Source organism: Panthera uncia, chromosome D2, assembly GCF_023721935.1.
Source record: "Panthera uncia isolate 11264 chromosome D2, Puncia_PCG_1.0, whole genome shotgun sequence".
Taxonomy (NCBI): Eukaryota; Metazoa; Chordata; class Mammalia; order Carnivora; family Felidae; genus Panthera; species Panthera uncia.
In genome coordinates, this window is record NC_064818.1 from 44,061,827 (window position 1) to 44,085,565 (window position 23,739).

Genomic DNA, 23,739 nt, shown 5'->3' on the forward strand with positions numbered 1-23,739 from the left:
ACACAGAATCCAAAGCAGGCTCCAGGCTCTGAGCTGTCAGCACAGAGCCCAACGCAGGGCTCGAACTCACAAACTGCGAGATTGTGACCTGAGCCAAAGTCAGACACTTAACCAACTGAGCCACCCAGGTGCCCTTATGCTACCACACTTGTGGTGGTTTGTTACCTAGAAAGATGACCAGAACACCTTGCTTAACTTAGACAAGTAACATGCCCTGACTACCACCCTGGACACTATGGCCACGGAGGCTTTGGCACAAACCCTGTCAATCTAGGGCATTGACCAGGCATGTGGATAGATGTGGACAAGCAACCCTAGAGGTGGAACCCAGTAGAACCCAGTGAGAACATGGGGCTGGGGGTCGGGGGTAGGGTCGTAGGAGCAGGTAGGAGTCCATCTGTTGGCAAGAATCCCAAAGGGTATCTGAGAAAGATGACATTGGATTGGCTTTGAGTAGGATTTGGTCAGCAGATGAAAATGAAACAGCTCTGGGTAGAGAGCACAGCCTACTCATGGGTGCCAAATCATGGAAGACTTGGGATGGAGAGGGAACTGACTTTTCTCTGGGCTTGAGCTCTGTGTACATGAGGAGAGGGGAGTACAGCAGGGTGCAACAGCATCAGACACGGCTGGGTCACAAAAGGCCAGGGTACTAGGCCAAGGAGGTGACATGTGGCAGTGAGGCATTGCAGAAGATGAGGAGATAGAGAACAGTATGTCCTGCATTTCTCCATGGAAGCCTGTGTGTTGGGGAATAGAGCCCATGACCCAGTCCATTTTCCTGATGTGCCAGGAACTTCTGGGCAGGCTCTTGGGAAGAATCCTGCATCCTGGATTCTCCAAAAGACCTCCTGGCTCCAGCCAATCAGGCTTGGGGGGAGGGGGCGGTTCCTATGGCAGGGGACATCATTTCCTCTTCAGCAAGGAGGACGTGGACACTCTTCTCACATGGGCTTTTCCAACCGTGTCACTTCCTCAAAGTAACACAGGACTGGTGTCTGGCTGCTCCACGAGAGAGCCCATGACACTCCTGTCCCCAGGAGACGGCCGGGGCTCTGCTGCCTCCCACATCCTAAACAGCAAGCCTGGGCCAGTCTCAGGCAGAGGCCCCCGAGCAGCCTCTCTGATGAGCTGTCTGGCCTGGGGCCCTCCCTGCCTTGCAACAGAAGCCGGGGCCTCCTGCCGAGACCATAGCTGCACTGAAACAGATCTGTCTTGGGGCCGCTTTGCTTTGAACTCTAGTGCAAGCCCAACAGCGAAAAGTACCATTTACCTGAATGGCCGATCCTTGCATCCATGTGAGAAATTCAGCATAATGGTTGATTTACATTTACGGAGGGACTATAAGTAAACCCACATTTATGAGCACCCCCTCTGCGTTGGGTCCTGGGGTAAGATTCTCTCAGCTGCAAATCCTGGGCTGTAAGACCTGAACCTCAATGAAACTCAGTTTCCCAGAGGCGCTCAGTCTGTAGGGCCCAAGGCTGACTTGACAGACAGGCGCAGAAAGGGTTTGGCGTGTACCCAGTACTGGACAGGGCAGAGCAAATAGTCACTGCTATTATTATGACTTTACCCAAAGACAGCTCTGCGAAGCACTGTTATCTCTTCCTCATAGTTAGCCTGCAGAGGCTGAGGACTTTCCTGGGGCCACAGAGCTCTGAGTTCTTGGGCTGGACTCCAAACCCAGGTCTGCCCTCCAGGCTGGGCATCTGCCGGCGGCCACCACATCCGGGCAAGCAGGCTCGTCTTTTGCTGGGGCTTCCGTGGCAGCCAGTGGTGAGATCTTTCTCTTCTGCAGCTATAGCGGCTGGCTAACCCGGCCCCTCACCATGTCACTTCCAGATGGTCACTTCCAGAGGGTCACTTCCAGATGCAGAGAAGAGAATGGTGGTGGCCAGGCCTGGGAGGAGGGCTGTAGAGAGCGGTTTTTTACGGGTGTGGAGTTTCGGTCTGGGATGCTTGGAAAGTTCTGGAGACGAATGGTGGGGATGGCTGCCCAATGACATGAATGCACTCGATGCCATTGAACAGTACACTTAAAAATGACAACAAGTGACCACCTGGTTGACTCAGTCAGTTAAGCGTCTGACTCTTGCTATTAGCTCAGGTCATGATCTCATGGTTCATGGGATCGAGTCCCACGTCAGGGACATCTGATGCTCTGCGCTGACAGCAAGGAGTCTGCTTGGGATTCTCTCTCTCCCTCTGTCTCTGCCCCTCCCTCACTTGCATCCAAACTCATGCTCTCTCTCTCTCTCTCTCTCTCCTCTCTCTGTCAAAATAAATAAATAAACAAATAAACATTAAAAATGGTAGAAATGGTAAATTTTAAGTTACATCTATTTTACCACATACACACGAAAGATGCATCCCTCAACAGAAGAAGCCCAATCTCCTGAACTTGTCACATGAAACTTTTACAGAAGGTCATTTAGTCAGGCCCTGTCACCCCTACCAGCTTCGTCTGTGTCAGTCCGTCAGTCCTTCCAGTCTCTCCATTACGCCCTGGAAGCCCAATCTCTTCAGCTTCCTTGTATGCACACACCACACTATTTCTCCATCGTTTTCTTATTCGGGTTGTTCCTCTGCCTGGGATTCTCCTTATTTCTGCCTTACCAAACTTCTGGAAGACTCTACCCAGGCAAGACCTTAGCAAGGAAGCCTTTCCCCACCAGGCCTCAGGGTCCTACCCACACTCGGCTCTGCCATGTTCAGACCCACCCTGCTAAGGACTGTGGTGATCACGTCTCTCCCCACTAAAGGGAAACTACCCCCTATGTCCTCCCCATGACTCCAGCTCCTTGTACCAGGGGCTGGCCCCATGTCCACCAGGCTAAGCCAGGAAGCTACCGTCAAGGCAGCCAACAGAGTGGCAGGCTTTGGGCTGTGACCTGTAGCCCTCCCCTGGGAGCAGAGGTCTCAGAGGGGACTGGTCAACTCTGGCAACAGTGGTCTCTCCCTTTGGGCAGTGACATCACATGGGGGCAGAGCTCCCGGGCAGGACTGGCAGCCCGGGCAAGGACTGGAGGTGAGAGGGTAGGAAGAAGGTGGGGAGGTGTGCGTGTCACTTCCCTGCAGGGGTCAGCAGCTGAGTGTGATCCGGCACCCTGCCCAGGCCGGTCTGAGCCCACCATGCTGCTGTCTACAGGGAGACGGGGGATCCAGAACTGAGCGGTGACCTCCTTGCCAAGTAGCTACCACAGAATCCTACCCCTAGCATCTCCCCACAGCGAGTGTCTTTGGGGATGCCCAGCAAAAGAGTGATCAAGAGCATGAATCATGGAGCCAGCCCTCCCAGGTTGGAATTCAGGCTCTGCTGCTCTCTGCGTGACCTTGAGCAAGCGGCTTAACCTCTCTGCGCCTCAGTGTCCTCAACAATAAAATGGAGATCATAATAATAACAGCTACATCCTAGGACAGTTCAGTGCCAGACCCATGGACACCACTATGCAGATCTTCGCTGGTATAATTATGACTGTGCTCCTGAATTCCCCCTGCCAGCTGGTGGGAGAATTTTGAATTACCGTTTTGTAGATGACAGAGCCAAAGAAGCCAGGTGACTTGCCACCCTGGGGACAAAGCCCGGTCACTGCTACCTCAGGGTAGGTAAGCTCACCTGACTTTTCTGAGATGGAGACGCTAAGCTGGTTGCACAGAAAGGCCTGGAGCCTGGCTCCGGTGGGCGGCTTTCCTGTCCTGCGCACAGCAGCCGCCTCCTGTCGGGGGCAGTTCTGGAGGTCTAGGTCTGAGGAGCAGCAGGCCTGGGGTCGGGGCAGGGTTGGGCGGGGGTAGGGCAACCGATGTCGCTCCCCATCCCCACCCCCCCACTGTGCAGGCTGGCCTGAGCCATGCTGGGGGAGGCGGGACCGCTTAGAGCCAGAAGATAAACATATTAACTGAACTTTCCATCTGTCATTTCAGAGAGTCATTTACTGCCTAGCTGTGGTTGGAAAAATTAAGTCCTTGTAATTTAGAGTCAACATTTCTCGCGGAATCATGTTAGACGAGTTGGCGGAGTTTGCAGCCTCCCAGCAGAGCCGCCTGCAATCAAAACAAGCTGGCTGCGGTGCGCTGCCTCAGCTACCCTGCTGCCCGGCAGGCCGGCCTGCGCTGGGCACCGGGTGCTGCAGGCCCCAGGGCGGGGGGGGGGGGGGGGGGGGGGGGTGGTGCTGCCTGGCCGTGGGCCACACGGGGAGGGCAGCAGGGACAGGCCTCGGCTTGGAGGGTGGAGCTCCAGCCCCCTGGGCCTTCCCCTCTCTGCCTATTGCAAAACAAATCTTCCCCCGTGCTGGGTGACCTGGGGCTGTCCTAACAAAACACCACAGACTGGGGACTTAAGCAGCAGATATTTATCGTCTCACAGTTCTGGAAGCTGGAAGTTCCAGACCAAGGTATGGACCCAGATGGTTTCTTCTGAGGCCTCTCTCCTTGGTTTGTAGATGACCATCTTCTCCCTGTGTCTTCAAACTGTCTCCCCCATGTGTGTGTGCATCTGTGTCCTAATCTCTTCTTACGCTGACTTCAGTCGGATTGGATTAGGCCTACTCTAATGACCTCATTTTACCTAATCACCTCTTTAAAGGCCCTGTCTCCAAATATAGCCTCATTCTGAGGCCCAGGGCGTGAGGGCTTCAACGTGTGGATTTAGGGGTACATAACTGTGACCGTAACACCCTATAAACTGTCCATTCCAGAGTGGTTCGCTTTCACCCTACCCAGGAGAAACTGGGTTTGTTGGTTCCATTTTGCAGAAGAGGAAACAGGCTTCGGAAAGGCAGGTGGTTGCCCCGGCTCCCCCAGCCAGCTAAGGCACCTGGTGGTCCGGGGGGTGGGATTTCAAGTCCATGAGTTTTGCATCACAGCGTAGCTGTGTCCACCCCAAGGCCTCAGGCTGCTACGTGCCAGGCACCGCACAGACTCCTCAATCCCTGCAAAGGCTGCCGTGCAGAACGACAGGGGGGCTGCCTTCAGCTTAGGGCAGAACCGTCCAGCAGTGAGTGAAATGAGGGCTCTGGGCATCCATCCCTGGGGAGAGCCATGCTGAAGGCCCTGCTAGGGTTGGGATGGAGTCTTCCATGATGGGCTCTTCCAATATATAGTCTCCTCTTGCTATACCCACAGATTTACCCACCTTGGAGGTCTTCCCCAGAGATTTTCCTGCTCAGTCTAGTTTCACTAAGTAAACCTTTGGGGCCCACAAAATGCTAGATCATTTCGTTTTAAAATGATGGTTAAAATCACAGCAGGCTGCCCCAGAACCAGGGAGGCTCAACCCTAGACCTCACACAGTATAGTGGATATTTTAGGACTAGTCCAACTCCTCAGTTTGAGACAGAGAAGCTGAGGCCCTAAGTATAGCCCCGATTTATCAGACCTAATCGGTGGCTCAGGCTCTTGCTTTGGCATAGCCGTGTTGTGTGGCCTATTGGTCACGGGGCCATTTTGACTTCCCTGACCCAGTCTGGCAAAGGCTATCAGAACTGTGTGGGTGAAGCAATAGGTGAAGAGGAGAGGCATTCTTTGTGGTCCACCTGGACCCCAAGCAAAGCTGAGCCAGCCACGGGCACAGATATGCAGTGGGACATCCAAGAGCAAAAGGTGTGGGGGGTACTAACAATGCGTGACGGACTGGAAAGCTGCTTTCTCAAAGGGACCTCACTCCATCCTGCCTCTTCCCTCTATAGAGCCGGAAAGCGAGTCTCATACTTGCCCAGAGCAACAGCCAGCTAAAGGGAAGAACTGGAACGCAAGACCCTTGACTCCAACCCAATACAGTCCCTGTGACTCAAAGTTGTTCAAGTCCCCACATGGTTTCCCAGCTCCCAGGGAAGAGGGTGGGGGAACATTTCTGAGTGATGGCTGATGGAGACTTTTGCATAGAGACCAGAGAGTCTGTTTCCCAAGAGCAGGGTGTGGGGGAACTTCTCTGACACCCCTCATGCAGTCAACTGTCAACCAAGGCCCCACTTCCTCACCACCTCCCCCCACTGCCCTCTGCTTCCCCTGACTGGTGAGAAGAAAATATTAATGTGGCTGTCCCAGGGATCCAAGGACTGGTAGCTCTCTGTGCATGGTGTTGCCCTGCTCTGTTGTTCCTGCCACCCTCCAAGGCTGCCCTGGCCCCTCTCTGTGCTGTCACACAGAGAAGGAAGGGCAGTGCCTGTGAATTGGAGGCTCCCATTTTCTGCTCAGAGATGCAGAAGGCTCCTCTCTGACCATGAGAACAAAGAACTCTCCTAGCAAAATGTGGCTCTTTTTCATGTCCAAGACAGCTTCAAGTGCCCTGCTTAGAAGCTCCCCCTGGCTATGCACTGAATCTGATCATCACAGAAATGCAGACCCCCTGCTGTGGGAATCTGAAGATGTCCTTGTGATTACTGTCCCTGGGGGTCATGCCTTTTTATAATTTCTTACCTTTGGGTGGAGACAGGACCCACGAACATGATGCCATATTGGTCCAGTGAGCAGGTTACATTATATGGCAAGAAGGATTATGCAGATATGATGAAGGTCCCTAATAAGTTGACTTTGATTGAATAACAGTGGAGATTGTCCTGGGTGAGTCTGAGTGTCTCAGGTGAGCCTTTAGGGACTTGGGCAGCCGCAGCCCTTCTACTGGCTTGAAAGAAAGCAAATAGCCATACCCGTGGAAGGTACCATGGTGAGGAGCCATGAGGTCTCTAAGAGCTGTGAGTGGCCTCTGGTTCACAGCTCCCAAGGAAGTGGGGACCTCAGTGCCACAACCACAGGTCCTGAATTCTACTAACAACTTGAATGAGCCCCAAACAAGAATGCTGATGGTTGACCCATGATTTCAGCCTGGTGAGCCCCTAGGCAGAGGACCCTCCCCTCAAACTGCACCCAGACTCTTGACCCCAGGAAACTGGGAGGTGTCTGTGTTATTTTAAGCCACCAAGGCTTGTGGTCATTTGTTACCCAGCAATCAAAACTCAATGTATCCTCTTGCAGGCTTCTATTGATAAATCTCTCAGCGCCTATGAAGTAAGGTTTGACCTAAGCTTGGCACCTCAGTGGTGCCTCAATATATCTCAGCTCAAGCATGTTTGATAGGAAACGACTCTTATGACAACTGTATGCTTACAGTTGAAACACGATAATGGGACAGAGGTGGGAATAATGAGAGAGGGGCAGGAGGGGGACAGAGAAAGAAAGAGAGAAGGAGAGAGAGAGAGAGAGAAAGAGGAGAGAGAGAGAGAGACTCCTGTAGCTTTCCCAGACATAGCGCTTTTGCTACAACAAATGCTGTTGTCTTAGTCTTCTTTTACGTATTCATTCATTTTTAAACCTCTTTTCTAATAGTGCCAAGAAGGAAGCAAAACTCAGTGAATTAACCTTCACAACCTCTGATTAGAACTTTTTCTCTGGAGCACGGAGCATCCCTGCAGAATGAATTACTCTGGAGGGAGAGCCCGTCTGGGCACGGACCTTGCACAGCTCTGTGCTGGCCACGGCCTCGGGCTGTGTGTGTATGAAAACATTGCACATTCTGTAAAGTGCCCAAGGAGGAATAATTTTGGAGATGGTAAATATCTCCACTTTGCAGCTGAAAAACAAAAAACAAAAAACAAAAAAAAAAAAAAAAAAAGGAGGGGAGGGCAGTCATTTCTTGTGGTTTTTGGAACCAAATGTCTGCTGTTGCCTTTCTCAGCTGGTGGTCAAAACAGGGAGGGTGATGCTGGACCATCAGCACCGAGAAATCTTCCCAAGAGATTTCCTGGTACCACTTGGGCTCCTGGAAGGCCCTTGTCGTGGCCAATGGTGCTGCTCTGAGACAGTTAGTTGGTTCTCTTCCTCTTTCCAGCACAGACGAGGTTGGCCTTTCCTCTGGAGGAGAGGGCCATCTGACTCGTTCACTAGCAAGCTGTGAGTGGGAGTGCGGTGTGTTGCTTCTGGGGTGGGGCATTTAATTGTGGGGGAGCAGCCGACAGTTCCTAGCCCTCTCCATCCGCACAGTGGTAGAGGCTGTCAGCCTGCATCCTGAGTGCAGACAGGAGCAGAGTCCCCCGTCGCCCTTCTGTGGACGTGTGACCTGAATGAGGAATCAAGCTGTGTTGTTTGAAGCCATGCGATTTAACGGTTGGTTGTCACTGGATCACGGCTTCACTCGTACTGACTAATGGAGCCAGTCGGGGCCACTTGGGGCAGGCATTCACCCCTACTGCCCAAGTGTCTGGACGACAGAGCACAGTGACCTAAACCACAGAGCAGTGCTACCTTATAGAGAATCGTCTGGGGTGAGGGTGTCCTGGACAGCTAGATTTTTTGGTCAAAGCAGAGCATCAAAACATATTAGAATTCTGAAGTCATGGCGTTTCATTTCTTCTTACTTGTATACAGACGCAAACATTATATGTGAATTCTGTTTCCCACTTTTTCACTCATTTTAAACATTCCTTCATGTTGTTATAGAATTTGTAAGCACCGTTTTTAATGGCTGAATAAATATTTCACAGTGGATTATGAAAGAACTTACTTAATCATCATCCTCTGTCCTGGGACATTGAGATTGTTTGCAATTTTACATTAGCGTAAGTACCACTGCAATAAACATCTTTGTGCATAAAGCTTGTTTTCTGTTTAATATTATTTACTTTGGCTGAGTTCCCAGAAGTGAAATACCTGGGCATAAATGTCATGAAACCTTACCTTTTTCAAACATTCATTTTCAGAGTAAAGCATTCATCCACCCCGATGCCACAGGATGGCCGGTCCAGTGAAAGTAACACAGTCTTTCATTAATGATGAAAATGGAGTCAGGCCTTGGCCATCGTCCTGTCTGTTGGTTATCACTCTCCAGGCCCACAGTGATGTGAGCCAAGCCCCACAAGGCCAAGCCAGCCTGGGGGGTCTGACCAAGGAATGAGGCCCCAAAAACTTCAGCTCAGTACTCTCTGGTTCTAGCCTGATTTGTGACATTCCTGAGGGCCCACCCCCAACCCTTCCAAACACTTCCATTCTGTCCACGGGCCCCTCAGGTGCTGCCACCCTGTGAACCCCAGGCCCTCTACAGTCCCAGAGCTGACATGCCCTTTCCAGACTCTTGGAAATGGGTCCCAGCTTGTCTCTCCAAAGGGCAATGCCCACTACTCACTGGGGTCTCATGTGCTGGAGTGTGAGAGGGATACTCTAAACTCACTCATACGAAACACCTTGATTGGACTACATGCCAGGGTCCCCGGGCCCAGATTGTTCCTACCACCTTTTCTAGACCCTTCCTCTAACACATGGACCTAGTTTATATCCCTGGAGGCCTGAGACACATGCGGATGGCTTCTCTAGGTACTCAACTCAAAACTGTTCTCTCCTTCCATCCCCAAGCCTAACCCATGTCCCAGGCAAGCCTCTCTCTTCTTAAGGGTGACAAGGACACCCTCCTTGACCAAATGATAGTCAGGTTCCTCTGAGCTTTCATCTTGGCCTCATCCTTGGCCTTCTAGGCCCAGTTCAAGTGAAGAATCCTGCTCAACCAGTTTATCAAGAATTCCCCTTGCCCTAGGTGTCCAACCTAGCTTTTCTTAGAAGTTTTTTATGCTGTCCCTCATCCTGCCTGCTGGCTGTAAATCCTCTCTCCCCCTTACTTCAATAATCTTGAGTAAAGTCCTGCTCTATTTAACACGTGTCAGAATGATTTCTCTTTGATGAGGGACATTCCTTTCCTTCCAGAATATCCTCACCAGGGAAGTTAACTGGTGTGGGGAGTGCTTTAGCCCTGTGGAATGGCCGCCAGCCTCACTTACCGGGTGCGTCCTTGCTACAAAGGACACTGTAATTGGTGCAAAGCCAACACCGGCCAGCTCACCATGCCTGCTGCCATAGTGATGCCACTCCGGCCGTCATATGCACACCCAGACGGTGAGTCAGATGGCCAGAACGCTTTCTGGCCCATGGAGCCTTCAGTATCTCACTAGACATCTCTGTTGTAGAATTTCTGTGCCATCATCCTTCGGGAGTTGGAGAGGTAGTAAACTCTGGTAAAAGAATGTTCTGAGAGTCTTCCCTGGAGAACTAAGAAGCCCACGCCACATTTACATGGCATCCCAGCCCCACCTTCACCCCGCAGCATTTCCTTTAAGATCAGTTTATTCATTCACTTGACACTCACTTATTGAATTGTTCCCATGTTATTCTGTCTTAAACTATTGATGGGGATTTGATGTGTTCAGAGGGCTTTTTTTCCTCCACTTTTAATTTTATTGCATTTATTCAGCAAAGACTTTTGTGCAGCTCAGTATTCGTGAGGTTCTGGGGACACCACCATGAGGTATAACGTGTGCCGAGGCCCTGCCCTCTTTCAGCCCCCAGTCTCAGAGAAAACTCTGGCAAGAAGCAGAGGCCTCATGCGGAGGGAGACAATGCCTGGGCTCATTGCCAAAGATCATTCTGGTCGCAGGGCAGACAATGGAGCCATTAGACAGGTGTTCCTTTGTGTCTGTGCACCAAACATTTAGAGTAGATTAATCAAGATCATTTGTAAAGTGTGACAAACAATAAATGCTTAATATTTTTCCTGCTTCCTTCCTCACTCCCCACCTTCTTCTTTCCCCTTCCCCTTCTTTTCTTCCTTCCCAGAAGGTCCTTGAGGTCATTTGACTCTGGCCATGTAACCTGAAAGGAAGGCGGGGTTCCAGATGCCCCAGCAGAAATTAAAAGGGCACAGCCATTATCCAGAGTTCTCCAGGGAGAAAGCCTTGCCTTGGGGGCTGGGCCTTCATGAAGCCCCTCCCTGGTCCTGTGATGAGGAGACACCTGCCTCACTTCCTTTCCCTGTGGCCCTGGAGCCCAGTGATGCCATGGCTGGGGCTGTTGGCAGAAGTCTCTCTCTTACCACCCAGCACCAATGTCCAGTCTTCTATTATTTACTTAATATTTTCTTTAAATTGATTCACGTATATTGCCTACATAAATAAATTTTAAAAAGAAACTTTATACCAGAAGTATAAATATAGAATTATTAATATTTGCCATAAAGAGAAGAAAACTATATTAAAAAGACAATGAAAATAAAATAAGTTTATTAAACTCTAGCAAGATACCATTTTGCCAAGTTTTTCAGACTAAAACTGTTCTCTCTTTGTTCAAAAGGGAAATTATCATGTGTCAGAGCAGTGTTACAGACATGCTTTTATGGATCCAAAGAGAACTGGAAAGAGAATAACACTCACATTACAAAATTCAGTGTTACTTTATTCATTCATTTATTAAATATTTATTGGGTGCCTGAGTGGATGGTCCTTGGTACTAAGAATACAGCATGAAATATAAGATAAATAAAGTTTCTTCTCTGTAGGGCTTAAAATGTAGCAGGGAGAACAGACAGGGAACAAGGAAAAAGATGAAAAATATCTAATTGTAAGAAGAAAATTAAGAAAGAGAATGGAGAATGTAGTGTATATTCTAAGTAGGGGTATGTTTTGCAGCAGGGGAGGGCTCAATAGATCCAATATGTTTTGGGCATATTGAGTTTGGGACATATTGCTTCCACGTAGGTGTTCAAATGATTAATTGAACCAGGCCAGTGTGAAGAGGTTGGGGCTGAAATGATCAACGTAAGGGTATTGACTGCATCATCGGTGTTTGAAGCCACCGGCCCAAATATGACTACCCAGCGAGCGAGTGTCAATAAATGCCTGAGCCCTTGATGCCCCCAAATTAATGGGTCAGGAAGAAGAGAAGGCCCAGCCAGGCTGAAGTAGGGAAGACAGCCCACTGTGGCCTTCCAGTTCAATGGAAGCATCAACGAGGGGAAGGTATTTGCAAAGGATGAAGTGATCACCGACAAATTTTGCTGAAGGATCAAGCCGGATGGAGACAGAGAATCCACCAGTGGGTTTAACAAGATGGCGGTCATCTTTGCGATATTGGTGGGACAATGGGGGTGAACACCTGATCAGAGCGTGTTAAAGAAAGGTCAGGGATCGAGGGAGGGGAGGCACAGAATAGGGAACGTGCTGGTACTTCAGAACTCAGGTACGTAGCAGTACCTGGAACACCTCATGAACCACCGAAAATCAAGCTGTGGAAAACAAGGCCTAAAAATACATCCTGGCTGGGCGCCTGGGTGGCTCAGTCAGTTGAGCATACAACTTCGGCTCAGGTCATGATTTCGTAGTCCGTGAGTTCGGCCAGGCTTTGGGCTCTGGGCTGATGGCTCAGAGCCTGGAGCCTGCTTCGAATTCTGGATCTCTCTCTCTCTCTCTCTCTCTCTCCCCCTCCCCCACTCGTGCTCTGTCTCTCTTTCTGTCAAAAATAAACATTAAAAAACTTTGTTTTTAAAAAAATTCATCCTGGAAACCCCAGACAAATGGAGCGGAGCCCCTTACCCCCCTCCCCCCGAGACTGGCAACGCTCCTGGAAGGGTGCCCCCCCCAACCCCCCGAGGTGTGCTTTATCCCTGGGAAGGTTCTTTCCTCGCTGGGTGCTAGCAGCCTGGGGAGCCCGCACACAACACGGACGTGTGGCGGGATCACCGGGTTCCAGGGCTGCAAGGCCGCGCACCACCAGGGCCCCTGTTCCAGAACGTAGGGAGGCGCCGGGGCGAGTCATGCTCCGGCACAGATATTTATTGATCTTGATTTTCACGATCCAAGAAAAGCTTGGCCACAGAGCTTTCTGGTCCATTCGCAAGGATGTGGGGGTTGGGCAACAGGGAAGGAAATGGGATTTTAAAAAATCTGTTCTTAAGAAAATAACTCTTTGTAAACCTGCGCTCCGCGTGCCCGGCGCACGCAGTAGTGAACCGCTCTGTTTGTTACTTGCAGCGGCGGCAGTGAATAGGGGCTCTGTTAGCGGCTGCTGGGGCCTCCAGAGGCAAAGCACGCCGGGCAGATCGGAGAACAGCCTTCCTGGAGTCCATTGTGAGTAGAGCCCGTGAGGAAGTGAGCCTTCCTCCTGCAAACCCTCTGCCTAAGTGAGGCAGAAAAGCCCTCCTGTTTATGTGCGTTCCCATGATGCCTCAACAGAGCAATTAAATTGCACCAAGACCAGATCTGCATTTTCCCCCTGGGCTATTTCAAAACGGAGGCTGCCCTCAGACGGGGCTCATCTGCACCTGCCTATGTTTTTGTATCTTTGACCACCAATATTTAAACATTTTTTCTTTCATGTTTATTTATTTCTGAGACAGAGAAAGACAGAGCATGAGAGGGGCAGAGGCAGAGAGAGAGGGAGACACAGAATCCGAAGCAGGCTCCAGGTTCTGAGCTGTCAGCACAGAGCCCAGAGTGGGGCTCGAACTCATGGACTATGAAATCATGACCTGAGCCGAATTCGGACGCTCAACCAACTGAACCACCCAGGCGCCCCTGACTACCAACATTAAGAAAAGCCTGCACTGACCCTCAGAGAAAAATTGGGGCAGTTTGACTTTTTAGTTTGTGGGAAGAAAAAGTCAAAAACAATGACTGAGAGCCTGCCCTGTGTCTGGCCTCTGGAGATGGCATCCCCTTCCATGTTCGATGACACTCTGTTCTGCAGACGGAAAAGTGAGGCTTAACGAGGCAAATGACTTGTCCGAGACAATGGGGTGACAGAGAGGCATACGCCGTCTCATAAATGGTTTCTTCTGATGTTTTCTAACCTGTCTGATGCACTGGCAGCCAGTGGAGATTTCCATCTTCAACAGCAAGACTTTCTGTAATGATGTAAAATGTGAAGTAGTGGGCACCGATCACCCCTGAGGTTATATCTAGCTGCCCGAGCCTGACCTGCTCTGTTTGGCTTGCACAGTGAGTGTGGTTCCTGCTGGGGGCAGGGTGGGGGGTGGGGGGCATTTGTAACCATGAAGGTGAATGCCTTCATCCAGGAAGGCATGCCCCAGCCCCCCTTTCCCACCACTATTTCCTCCCACGGGCCACCCTTCACTCCTGCACCTGTCTGGCCCCCTGGGCGCTGGCTTTGTGGCCCCGCTTAGAGCTCTGCTCACTCTCATATCCCATCTCTCATGAGATTCTTGGGTTTTCAGTACCATAAGCCACCTTTGTCTAGATAAAGAAGCTGAGGCCCAGAGAGGTTCAGCTACTTGCTCCAGGATGTAGAGCCAAGACTCAAGCCTAGGTTTCAAGGCCTTAGACGGCCATATTCAAGCTCTTTCCCTGCTCTGCACTGCCCCACCCTGTGGGTTATAAAGACCTCTGCGTTACTCTTTTCAAACATGCTGCAATGGAGAGCAGAGCCCTTGAGGCTTCAGCCAATCAGTCCACAGGGCCACAGAACTCTACTCACTTACCAATGGCAGCCCATCGCCATCATCATATATTATTGTTTATTAAGCACTATGTATATATTCTCCCAATTATGCCAAGAGGTTATACTGTTACACCCATTTTACAGAGGAAGAAACTGAGGTGAAAGGATTTGCCCAAGGTCACATGGCTAGGAGGGGGTAGATTCAGGATGCAACCCCAGGTATGTCTGGCTCCAAGCCTGGCTTTGTACTATACCCTGCAGCTGCCCTTCAGGCCCCCTGCCTCGGTGGAAATGAGAGCAGTTCCCAACACCACGCATTTGGCCTGTTGATGCATGTGTTTCCTTCGGGATACCAACACTGTGTCAGCTGTACAACCAAGGGGAAGATCTGGACAGACCCCGAGCGGCATAGTCCATGCTATTCCTGAAGTGTTTTATTGGAAGGATGTAACTTGCTCTACCTCCTTCTTTCCTTCCCTAGTGCGTGGCTCTCCAGAAAGACCATGTTTCCTTCCATTCTTCTTCTGGGCTGCTAATACTAATTTGGAAGCAGAGGAATTCAGATCCCCAGTCATGTCGCCCTGCTCTGAACCTCAATAGCTGTGGCGCTGACGTGTTAACAGTGTGGGAAGTGATTCACCCTGTCAGCTTTGGAGACCCTTTCCCCCACCCCCCCAAAGATCACCCATGACCGATGAGAGCCTCTTGGCAGTGTTAGATTGCATCTTAACATGGCAAAGCCCAAGGGGATCTGTAGTGAGCGCGCATGGAACGTGCAGAGGCTGAACGTATAATGGCTTCAGCCCCTCCAAAGAAAGCGTCCTCTCTGGGTGCATCTGGGTCGAGAGGAGAGCACTTTCTCTGAAACTCGGCTTCCACTCAAGCCTTATGGCTTCAGTGCTACAGACCCAACGTGAATCTTCTGAGACGCCAACTCGTTTACTCTTGGCAACGCTCAGCTTCCTCTCACAATAGAAATGAAAGCGTGGAAGGCTTGTAAAGCAGACTCCAAAAGCATCATGCATATCTACGAACGCTTAAAATCCAAACTTTGGATGAGCTGTGCAGAGATGGATCAGAAACACATGGAGTAGTTTTTCTTTCAACTGCACCGCGGGCCTCAGAAATGAAGGGAAAAGAGCTTGGCATGGTCCACTGGGGAGTCACCGATCCCTGAGCACTGGAAGCATCAGCAAATGTTCCCCAAGCAGAAGACCGTTTGGCCGGCTTCCCCCAACTGTCAGTTCCCTCCCTGTGGGACCTGTTAAGGGAGAGAGTAAATGAGGGATAGAAGAAGCCATGAGCAGGTAGGGAGAAGGTCCTCAGGAGGGTGGACCGTGATCGTGGGGGTTATAAAGCCGTGTGGGTGATTTGAAGGCTTTGGGACGAACCTCGAGTGTTTCTTAAAATCCATGTCTACAAACAGGTTCTATTGTCTTTTTCCTCGGTGATTCAGGCAGCGTTCCTTCCGAGCTGGCTGTGGACCTTGCAAATGAGTGTGCACATCATTTAGAAACTATTCACATCCTGGAGTGGCCAGAGCACGTAGAGTGATTGGAACCATGCGGACCGTTTCCATGAAGCCTGGTAACACATAGGTCGTGCTGTCATGGGCTATTACTCGGCTGATGTTTGAAAGCATGATCTGTTATTTTCCACCTGTTTACTTTCAAAACAAAGCCCTATTGACGAAGTGAATTCTATTTTGAAGACCTCAAATGAGACTTTGAGATCAGGTCAGCTTTCGACATCCAGCCAAGACCAGATCCCATATGTTCAAGGTTAATGGCCATCTGGTCTGGAAAAGGCCAGAAGGATCACAAGATGTGTGGAAAACACATTGAAGACCAGCTCTGACTGTCTGAAGCACTTGCCGACCCACCCTAGAGTCGACGACCCCCTCACCGAGGCCACCACCGCATGACTTGTCGGGCTGCATGTCAGACTCTGGCACCAGGCACCAAATCCCATCAGAATAGCCCGATGCTTGTTTGTTGCTGGATGGGGGCAGAGTGCCGCCATGGTCAGAGCAGGAGTTCAGGCACCAAACTGGCCTGGGATTTAATCTCGGGCGAGTTTTTCAGCTTTGGGAGAACTGTCGGCTCACTGTATTCCTGCTCTGCTCTTTGTGGCACGCAGCTCACAAGGAGCCACTCAGCTCTGCTGCCCTGGATCCTGGGTCAGAGCCCTAGGTTTACACACCTTCCCCAAGCCTGTGGACTTCACCATCAGCACTCTCCCTCTGTTTCTCGCAGCTAAACATTTGCAGCAAGCAGGCAGCTCGGGCTCCGGGTCATGACATTGATCTCCTGTCGCCCTTCTCCAGGGGCTTACAGTAGGCAGAGTAGGACTATAGGAAAGACACATCGCTGTCTGGGACCGAGGAACCAAAGGGTGTAGGCTTTGGACATGACCCTGAGAGTGAGTGGGGACCTCTGACCTACTCTCTCTAGCTCTGTACCAGTGACTCCTGCCAGGCAGGGCTCCACAGGGGAGTAGGGTGACAGCGCCTCCAGGAGAGCCCTGCGTGGGGAGACAGATGTAACCATGGAGTGACTAAAATACACACCACAGCAGCCTGGTGATAGCGCACGACAGTTCTTGAACTTGTGGGTTCCTGTACTTTCTATTTTATGGTAACCGTGTGGCCCTCCAGTAATTAGGAACAAAGGATGAAAGGTTTAAAAAAGGACAACGGAATACACAAAATGACAAGACAGAGGAGGGAACAGATGTGCAGCATCAGAGTGGAGTGAGGGGTTTAACTGTTGGGGTCAGGAGAGGCTTAGGGAAAGAGGATGAGTGGGGGCTTGTCAGACCATCTGCAGACACTGGGAACCAGGAGCGTGCGTCCCCACCCAGGAGACAGGGCGGCAGGGCTTGGAACCAGCATCGGCTCAGAGCTGCTGAAATGCCCAGGGGAGGGGTGGCGGGAAGGGAGGAGGAAGAAATCAGGGCTCGGTGGGAGAAATCCTGGGTGCCAGCTGCGCTTTTATCCTGAAGGCAGTAGTAAAAGGTAACTAAGCAAGGGCCTGACCCAGGGGCCACATTTGCATTTTAGAGTCTCTTTGGGGTGTGTGGAAACAGAGCTGGGGTCAGGAGACAACTTCATTGGGGTTTATTTTTAACCTGCTTATGAAGGCCAGCAGTGAAGACAGCCCATTTTCCTAGCGGTTTGTGGGAGGAGTGTCAGCACCAAGGCCGTCACACCTGCCTCCCCCAGGCTCCTCAGAGTCTCCCTCCTACTGTGGGGAAGGGGCCCAGCGAAGGGGCCATCAATCTTCATTAAGTTGGGCATTGTCTTCAAGAGGAAGGCAGTGCTTGGAAAGGCTGTTTCAGGGCAGCGCTGTGACCCCCAGGGTATTTAGAAATAAAGGCTAATTGACCATAGGAAAATCAAACAGATACCATCGCTGGTGCTGTGGCTGTCCCCCCCCACCCCCCCACCTCGGCCTCAACAATGGAGATGCCTGCTGGGGCCTCACAGTCCCTCCCAGCCTGTGGAACTACCCAGGGACAGAGGGACGCCTCTTCGCCTCTTCGCTTGGGGATGTCCAGTGGCGGCGAAGTGGGAAGAGGGCACGCTGCCAACGTAGGGCGGAGCCTCTCCAGGAGGGCATGAGGCCCTTCCCTGCCAGCCTGGCCCAATGGGACACTCTGCCCCATCATTTGGGAGATTTTATCATCAGAATGAAAACCCCACTTCTAGAAGGAATTCAGAGACAGGGCCATGCTAGGTGTTGTATTGTTCTTGGCTGGATATTTGATAGCATTCAATCTGTATAGAAGTGGACCATTGGCAAAGTGCTTTCTCCTACATCATGTAGTAACTTCCCACTGGGCTGGGACTGGTGACTGAGAGGTGAAGACTCTGCTCTCAAGTAGCTCAAGGTCACTGTTGGTGTTTGTGTGTGTGTGTGTGTGTGTGTGTGTGTGTGTGTATGCACATACATGCATGCATGTAGCGGACATTAAACAGCAAAAGTCACCAGAGAAACTCAGGATTTCTGAAGGAAGTTCAGGGACAGATTGAGAGCATAGATAGGGTCAGCTAACTAGACCAGAACCCATTTTACAGCTGGGGAAACTGAGGCACAGGCTGTCTAGGACCTCACAGCTAAAGCAGAGATTCAAATCCAGGCAACTGGCTCTGGCCCCTGCAAGCCCATCACTAGAATGCATCATGTCTTGATGGACGTGAGCACCCCAGCTTCGTGGAACTGTCAGCAGCCATGCCTGGAGGAACCGGGTGGAATCCCACATGGGTCCACGCTCACGCGTTGCTACTGTTCTGCTTGAACCACTGGGGCAATGAGACGATCATTCCTAACCTCCAAGGTTGCTGCTCTACGTGGGGGTGTGTTTGGGGAAGGGTACGTGTGACCTCCGATGAACCCCTGACTTCACATGCACCCACTTCACCATCCACAGTGGGGCCTAGCTTTCCAATGAGCTGTTTCTCCTAGCCGATGTGTGTCACCTGATTTTCAAGTGCATACCCTGACAAGATCACACCCTGTCTGTGTCTCACAGGTCCACCAATGAAGGTGAGTTATGTCAGGATCTTGCTGGACTTTCATTCTGCTGCTATCTCTTTAGCTCTTGGATAGCTGCCCTTCTCAACACCAGGGATGGAGCAGTGAATAAAACAAAACCAACAAAAGGAAGTGTTGCTCAGAGCATTTGGGGTCAGAGCCGACTTCAGGAGGAGCACAGAAAAGACACCACAGCAACCGATCCTTATACATGTGATTTGCCAGGTGCCATACTGAGAAATTCCTGTCCTCTCCAGGGACAGAGGGTCCGTACCCGCTGACCCACCACTGGCCAAAATAGCAATTCTCAAATTGCGTCAGCTTCTCACGGAGGGCTTGAGACAACACTGATCTCTGGGTCCTGTCTGGGGCTCCTGACGCACTGGGTATGGGCTGGGATCCCAGACTGCCCTGTTAGCAGGTTCCCAGGAATGTGGATGCTGGTCGGGGGTGCTTTGTAGAATCACTGCCCTGGAGCACACTGAGGAGAGTAAGATCAGAGGGGGCTGGGGGCCGAGGCAGACCCACAGGCAGAGCTGCCTTGGAAGAGGGAGAAAGAGGAAGCAAAGGGACACCCACAGACTGTTTCCACACGGGGGGACCTGGGTCAGGTGTGGCTTTCATCCTGGGAAATATGGCCCAGCTATGTCTGAACATTCGCAGGGATAGGGTCACTGAACAACAATGGATGGAATTTACATTTTGCAGGATCTCACATGAGAAGGGGACCACAGAACGTCCTTGGTTGTGTGAAGGGCAAGGAAGGAGCAAGGAGTGAATATTTGCAGGCTGCACCCTTTGCCGAATACAGCACTGTGCGCCTGACATCCGCGGTCTCCTGAGTCCTCCCCACAGCCTTGAGATTGGTGCCGTGCTCCCTGTGTTCCAGATGAGGAAAGGAAGGCTCAGAGAAGTTAGATAACTTTCCCCAGCTCATACAGGAGTGAATGGGAGAGCCTGGATGAGAACTGACAGTCACAGCCTTGTGGCCACACAGTGCTATTCCAACATGAAAAGAACTAGATAGAAACCAGGAGCAGCCATGGTTTTCTTTCGAATAGATGGAAGTTGGGTTCCCTAAAGCCCTTTTGTGGACGAGGAGCAGAAACAAGCTGGATGCTCAGAGACAGGCTGGTTGTACACCCAGTGAGGTGAGAGAGTCCCAGATCACTGTGGATACTTGCGAGATATTTTTCTGCTCTCCTCCACAAATAATGGCCACTGGTCCTCGTACACATGGCTCTTAAGACACTGGACAGAATCGTGACCCCACCCCCCACTTTTTATGTTGGAGCCCTAAATCCTCATGTGACTGTATTTGAATATAGGGCCTTTAAAGAGGTGATAGAGGTTAAATGAGATCATAACGGGGGGATCCCTGGTCAGATAGAATTGGTGTCTGTATAAAAGAGGAAGAGATGCCGCAACTCTCTCTCTCTCTCTCTCTCTCTCTCTCTCTCTCCCTCTTCCATGTGAGGACACAGCAAGAAGGCAGCCATCCACAAGCCACGAAGAGCCCTCACCAGAACCCAACCATGCTGGGATCCTTATCTTGGACTTTCCAGCCTCTAGAACTGTAAGAACATAAATTTCTATTGCTTCAATCACTCAGGCTATGGTATTTGTTGTTGTAGCCCAAGCAGACTGACATAGGAGCATTTCAACTGGGCAGTGGTCCTTCAGTTTAAGGAACTGACTAAAAACTTAGGGCATTAAAGGGTCTCAGAATAGTGGGATGGGCTTTGCTCCTGAAACCCTTGCTCACCTGTGTTGGCTCTATAGACATGGTCCCATGTGGTTGGAGAAAGGGAATCCTGGCTTTAAAAAGACCTTTCTCTCCTCCCTAAAAATTTAATTAACAGACCCTTTATCCAAATATTGTTCTGTTTCTTATTTGACACACTGTGGGTCAGCGTTTTTCAAGCCAATGTTTTCCAGATGGAATCAGGGGACTTTACACACAGCCTAACGTTCAACTGCTTGTCACTTGGGGGACAGCATAATTATGTCACCTTATTGGTAGATTTCACTGACCTTTAATGACCTTTAATTTATTGACCTTTAATGAACAGCATAATTATGTCACCTTATTGGTAGATTTCACTGACCTTTAATGACCTTTAATTTACTGATGTAACTTGGTTATGGACAAAGTCACATGAGGTCAACAAAGGATTTTGCTTTTGAATCATGGGCCAAGCTTGCAACACTTGCACTATGAATAAGGAAGAATCATCCCTCGGCAGACACTTGATTTTTCCAGCCGTTATACTAGTTCAAAATGGCTGACTATTTACTGATGTATCTATCTATCTATCTTCCCCAAATTGCTAATGAAAAGATGCTAAAGAACATAGAGGAAAAAATTTCACAACATCCATGAGGACAGAAAGAGTAGGGACCAGCACACTAAAAGGGTTGTGCCTGGCTCTATAATCAGGATCCTAATTCAATCACAAATAAGAACAACTAAAGGTCATCTGATGCTTGAGGGAAATCATTAACAAATTTAAGTACACTGCGAGCAAACCTCCTGCATCCAGCCTCACCTGGCCCTCTCTCCCAGAGGTGGCCGGGGGCCGCTAGCACCCAGCCTGCGAGGGATTAAATGCTCACCATTCACCCCTGGAGGTTTGGGATCCTGCTCAGCCACTCACCATTCATTGTTCCACTTTTTAGCTTACGGTATTTATTGATATTAACTACTCTCCTCTCTCTTAAACAATGTGCTTTAAAAAGCCACTTTATTGTCATTTCAGTGGGGTTTGGTTAGGGAGCAGAGGTCAATGAATATGCATAATCAGAAACACACTTTCTTATTATTCTTCTGAAAAACATTACATGTACACTACAAAGTAATGAAAAGGGATCTAATGGAGAGAAGGACATGTGCACCTTCAGGAAAATGAAGCTAGAAAGCAGTACTCCGTTCTGGGACATCTAAGGATGGCATCTATGTGGCAGGGCTACAAACACATTGGTCAAACCAAAGGGTCCCAAAAAGAATATTTTTGAGAAAAAAAGTAGATTTCACAACATATAATATGATTTGGGGGCCAGACCATCTTAGTGTTAAAGTGAAGGCAAGGTATTCCTTTTTTTTTTTTTTTTTTTTAAGAAGAAGAAAAAAAGTATATAATAGACATTCCAGGAAAGATGTATTAGAAAACCATATGAAAAGCAAGAAAATGTTGCATGATTTGGGGCAAATTATAGACTACAAGAAAAGAGAATCTCTTTGACATGGACCAATTCCATCTGACAAGCACGTGTTTCATGACAAAAGCTATATTCCTTCTCTACAGTCCTAATCACCTACCGGAATATTACACAATGATAATATTATAAAGGCAGTTCATTTCTATATTTAGAATTAACTTATAAATAGGGAAAAACACCAGAGACTAATTACCATCCTTCATTGATTCTAAGACACATTTTCCCCCATATTTTAGCCTCTCTGAAACTAGGATATGCTTTTAATGGGGTATCATTGGCAGCATGTATGTATTTATTTACTTTTACTTACTGGAACATAAAGCAATGTGTGTCCTAGAATTCATGACCGCTTCAAATCAATAAAATATGATATATTGACAAAGGAAAAAGAAAATATTATAAACCTTAACAGTTTGAAGTAAGAACAGAAATGACAGGGGTACGTAGGTGACTCAGTCGGTTAAGCATCCGACTCTGGCTCGGGTCATGATCGCATGGTTTGGGGGTTTGAGCCCCGCATCGGGCTCTGTGCTGACAGCTCAGAGCCTGGAGCCTGCCTTGGATCCTGTGTCTCCCTCTCTCTCTGCCCCTCCTCTGCTCACACTCTGTCTCTCTCAAAAATAAATAAACATTAAAAGAACGTTTTTTTTAAAAAGAATAGAAATGATAGTAGATGAGATGGAGAAGTGGGAAAGAGCAGGGAAAGCAAAGATTATGATTCCTTCATCTCACATGGCTGAGACATAACAGGTGCTCAGTAAATAGAGATCAAGAAATAGCTTTGAGCATATTTTAAAATCATAAGGGTGAGCTTGGAGAACTGAAGAACTAAATGACATATGGAGATAAAGTTTAGACTGAGTAAAATCTGATGTAAGTAATTTAAAATTTCTTTAAAAAAATTTTTTTTAATGTTTATTTATTTCTGAGAGAGAGACAGAGTGTCGGGGGGGAGGGGCAGAGAGAGAGGGAGACACACAATCCGAAGCAGGCTCCAGGCTCTGAGCTGTCAGCACAGAGCCCGACGTGGGGCTTGAACTCACAAACCATGAGATCATGACCTGAGCTGAAGCCGGACGCTCAACCAACTGAGCCACCCAGGTGCCCCTAAATTTCTTTTTTTTTTTAACAGGAAGAGCTAAGAGGTGCTCTTGAGAGTTGGCAGGTCAAGAAAAAGAGCTCTGGGCATATTATTTAGAGCTCTGGAGGTCACCACCAGGAAAAGCAAAATCAGACATTTTGAAAAGTGATTGCCCTTGGAGAACAGGATGGGCAGGGAAGGGGGTGGGGGGAGAGATTTATTCTATAACTTTCAACATTGTTTGGATCTTTTACTACTAAAGTGTCTCAGTGTTATAAAATTAAAGCATTAGAAAAATGTATTCTGTCACTGAAAAAGATACCACCAAACTTATTGTCTTATACTCTCCAGGGTAGGTGGATATGTAATTGCCTGGTATAGGGAATGTGGGTAATATAAACCCATGCTTTGTCTTCTGTGTAGACGAGAAATGTAGCATCTCAGTCATCTGCTGGCTGAAACAGCCATGCATTGCTTGAACATAGAGTCAGCTACTCAAAATTTTCTGTTATAGTTTCTGTAGACAATTCTTTACCTGGGTGGCTTGCTTATAAACAAATATCTCTTTAACTAAATCGTTCATTTCACTAAAAATCTACTTGCTTTCCCTGGGATATAGCATTGTTCAAACCCAAGTTTGGAGCGCTAGAATTTATGGAGATTATTTGACTGGGGTGGTTCACTGATTTCGCTGGC